This window comes from Carlito syrichta, unplaced genomic scaffold (assembly GCF_000164805.1).
Source record: "Carlito syrichta isolate Samal-C Ts95f unplaced genomic scaffold, Tarsius_syrichta-2.0.1 Scaffold313529, whole genome shotgun sequence".
Classification (NCBI taxonomy): domain Eukaryota; kingdom Metazoa; phylum Chordata; class Mammalia; order Primates; family Tarsiidae; genus Carlito; species Carlito syrichta.
The window spans coordinates 1-4,311 of record NW_007257625.1 but is presented as its reverse complement, the minus strand read 5'-3'; the positions used below and the strand labels follow the sequence as shown (position 1 = coordinate 4,311).

The 4,311-nt window shown below is 39.1% G+C and overlaps 1 pseudogene; it reads left to right on the top strand.

Moving 5' to 3' along the window:
• Window positions 1–2,295: 2,295 nt before the first annotated feature.
• LOC103273095 lies at window positions 2,296–3,082 on the top strand (annotated as a pseudogene).
• Window positions 3,083–4,311: the final 1,229 nt, after the last annotated feature.

Here is a 4,311-nt window from a genome sequence, read left to right as displayed (position 1 = left end):
TAGGAGTAAAGTAGATTAAGTTCTGTCCACGTAGACTAGTGTCAGGATTTATAGATGCTTCTATGGTCTCATTTCTCACTGTGAAATACTAATCAATGGGTAAATTGGTACAAGAAACAAACACTATTTAGATCCCATATCTTGGGAAATCACCCAAGTCACTGAAGCAAAAGGAGCTGCTATGGACTGAAACAGGCTACACAGAGTTGATGGCTAGCGATCTCACTATCAAAGGGGACATTTCTTGTTCTAGAAAAAGGCCAGGATCTTGGGAAATTCTTTTTGACAGGGCAGCTGCCCAGAATACAGCTGAGCCTCCACTCCATGCATGGAGACTCCTCATGCCCTCACCCCTACACTGTCTTTGTCCTGGGTAGGAGGGTTGCCCCTGTGTTCCTTCTCTAGGAGCTTACGCCTTGCCCTGTGTTTATTTTAAGAGTGCATTAGATAATGTGTGAAATGTATTTTGCACATGGTAAGATAAATTTTATAAAAGGCAAGTTATTTTAGAAGCCAACTTCCAGTATAATGGGATCTAATTCATCTATCTTTGAGAAATAGTTGAGACAGTTGGGGCACTTTTCTTTAGCCTTTAAACATTCATTCAGAATTGGCCTCCTCATTTTGCATTCTCATTTCTGTTTTTCAACTCTGGTCTTTCTTTTCAATCCACACAGATCCACTTTCAGATAATTCATTTTCCTCTGGGACCCAATTTTCCAATTTTCAGCTTCCGCACCCCCCCCAACTACTTCTACTGTCATTGCAATGAACTTTATTCTATTTAATGTGTATTTTAACTCCAGTAATTAGTCTTCTCCTTGGAAGACACAGAACTGAGCAAAACACCACCTGGCAGAGGAAAGAAGGGGCAATGCTGATGGAAAATTGTGAGTCGTTGACCTTAACTAAGGAAGAAGATGCTTTTGATTTGTTTTTCCATCATTGCCTTCAAACTCATTCTATTACATGCCCCTTTCTGCCATGACAGGCAGTTGTCACCTTAGGAGTTCTTTGATGCCCTTTATGGGACTCCTGACATAGGCAATTTATTTTCCACATGCTTCCTTGGTAATCCCTCTCAATTTCTGCCCTGAAGATTCCTCGTCCTGGCAGGCAAACCTCTTTGAGCAGGATCCTTCCAGGGTGTTAGCTGCACAGCATCTGCTTGTTCCACAGGAAGCCTTGTCCCACTGTTGGAAGTCATTCTGCTGGCTACTTCTGCTTCCTCCTCCCACTTAGTGCTCTGTTGTCAAGACTCAGTGACCAGTTACAGCTTTACAGAAGCCCTGAAACTCTGGGAAAGGCAGTTGAAGCTCTCTGGCACTCTGTTCCTGTGGGTATGTGGAGTGAGGGTGCATTTCTACAGCTCAGCACCCAAGCGTGGAGCAAGATTAATTCTCTTCTGACACAGACAACCCCAGCCTCCAACAGAAGCATATATTTGACTTGAATGTGTGGGGAGCAGGAGAGCATTTTTGTAAATTTAATTTAATAAATCTCTCAACGACTCTTCTTTCAGAAATATTTTTTAGCCTTTTCTTGTATGGCCTGGAGGTAGGTGATTGGATTGTTAGTGACTTTTAGGCTACCTATTGCTCAGTGGAAATGACCATTTATCTTCTATACAGTCATCATCTGAGAGAACTTTAGTCGATACCTTGCACCAAAAAAAAAAGTTCTATTTGACATTGTTTCAAATACACTTCTGCGGCTACCCAGTCATGAACATAGCAATCATTGGTTGTAATTTTGCATTTATTGTGTCAGTCATTTCACTGTATCTTTGTTCTCTACTGCACTGAAACTCCATGAGGGTAGGGACCACATTTGATTGTTTACTACTATATTCCTAAGGTCTTACACAAAGAACAGCTGGTAGCATTTTGGAATTACTGTTTGCATAAACTAATGACTAATTAGAGATGCAAGGTTTTCTTTTTCCCCCTACTCACTCCTCTTTCATTCATCGAGGAAATTCTTGTATATTGTATATAAGTAAGGGTCGTCTTTTTATGAAGTAAATTACAAACATCCCATCACTATCAATTTGTATTATAATTTTAAAAGCTCTTCTTGGAGTTAATTATTGAGAAATGACCAAAATTTACATTTTCTCTTTTTCATTCACTCAGCAAAATCAATGATCGTTTACTATTCAGGCACTGGATTATACAGATGGAAAAACAGTGGATTCCCTTCAGTGTGTACAGTGGTGTGAATGGACAATCAAAAATAGTAAACTGTGATCTGTTAAGACACAGTTATGCCCTTTTTTGCTTTCTGAGCTACACCATGGCAGTATGCAAGAGCCAGCACGTGACAAAAGGTGGCACAAAGGGAGCCAAGAATAAAGTGGTTGATCCATTTTCTGAGAAAGATGAGTATGCTGTGAAAGTACCTGCTAGATTCAATATAAGCAAAATGCTGGTCACCAGGATACAAGGAACCAAAATTGCATCTAATGGCCTCAAGCGTCTTGTGTTTGAAGTGAGTCTTGTTGGTCTGAAGAATGATGAAGTTGCATTTAGAAAATTCAAGCTGATCACTGAAAATGTTACGAACAAAAACTGCCTAACTTACTTCCATGGCATGGACTGATCCAAGACAAAATGTGCTCCGTGGTCAAAAACTGGCAGACCATGATTGAAACTCATGTTGATGTCAAGACTTCCAATGGTTATTTGCTTCATCTGTTCTGCGCTGGTTTTATGAAAAAAATGCAACAATCAGACATGGAACACTACTTTTACTCAGCACCAACAGGTATGCCAGAATTGGAAGAAGATGATGGAAATCATGACCTGAGAAGTGCAGGCAAGTGACTTGGAAGAAGTAGCCAAAAAATTGATTCTGGACAGCACTGGGGAAGACATAGATAAAGCCCGCCAATCTATTGATCCTCTCCATGACATCTTTGTTAGAGAAGCAAAAATGTTGAAGATGCCCAAGTTTGAATAGAAAAAAATGCACGGAGCTGCATGGTGAAAGTGGTAGTTTTGAAAAAGATACTGGGGATGAGACAGGTGAGAAAGTGGAATGAACTGATAGATATGAACTACCAGTCCAGGAACCTGTTTAAAATCCAGGCTTTTAGAGTGACAAAATATGGTCATCTGGCACATACACATAAAGGAATAAGTACATAGTGTTGGAAAGTGAGAGAAAAATGAAGAAGAGAAGAATTTTAAAATAAGAAGTCATAATAATTTCAAGTAATTAAATAAACTTTTTGATCTGAAAAAAGAGTGGCAAATACAAAGTTGTATTTGTGAAAAAAGAAGACATAGTTATGAATTTGTCAGTTTGTGTGTATGTGTTTGTGTGTGTGTATTTATGATATTCCAGGCCCTTTGCTTATGTAATATAATTTATTTTTTTAACTTTCAATTTTAAATATGTGGGGTACCATTCAAGGTTAGATAAACAAATGTTCATTATGCAGGTACTCTTGTTGATGAGGTGTGCCTCCTTCCCATGGCAGTTTCCCACTACTACCAATCCCGCTACTGTCCTCCCCTGGCAGTTTCCCACTACTGACAATCCATTTCTTATAGTATTATGACAGTTGTTCAAGGTCCGCTTATGAGAGAGAACATGTGATACTCGGCTCTTTGTTTCTGGGAGAGATTACTCAGTCTTATAGCCTCTAAGTCCATCCAAGTTGCTGCAAAGTACATACTTTTGTCCTTCTTTATGGCTGCATAATATTCGATTGTGTATATGTACCACATGTATTTTTATCCAGTCCTCTTACGATAGGCAGCATGGTTAGTTCCATGTTTTTGCTATTGTGAACAATACTGCAATGAACATGCATATGCAGGTATCTTTTTCACAGAGTGATTTGAGTTCCTCTGGCTATATTCCCAGTAGAGGGATTGTGGGGTCATATGGAAGGTCAATTTTAAGATCTTTTAGAACTTGCCAAACTGTTTTCCACAGAGGTTGTACTAGTTTACACTCCCATTAATAGCGTAGAAGTGTTCCCTTTTCCCCACATCCTCTCTGGCATCTGATGTTTTTTGAGTTACTGATGATGGCCATCCTAACTAGAGTTTGGTGGTATCTCAGTGTAGTTTTAATTGCATTTCTTTGATGACTAGTGAGGTTGAGCATTTTTTCATTTATCTGTTGGCTGCTCATATGTCTTCTTTTGAGAAATGTCTATTCTTGTCTTTTGCTTACTTTGTAATGGGGCTGTTTGTTTTTTTCTTTTAGGCACACTTGAATTCCTTGTAGATCCTAGATTTTAGACCTTTGTCAGATATACAGTTGGCAAATATTATTTCCCAGTCTGTTGGTTGGTTT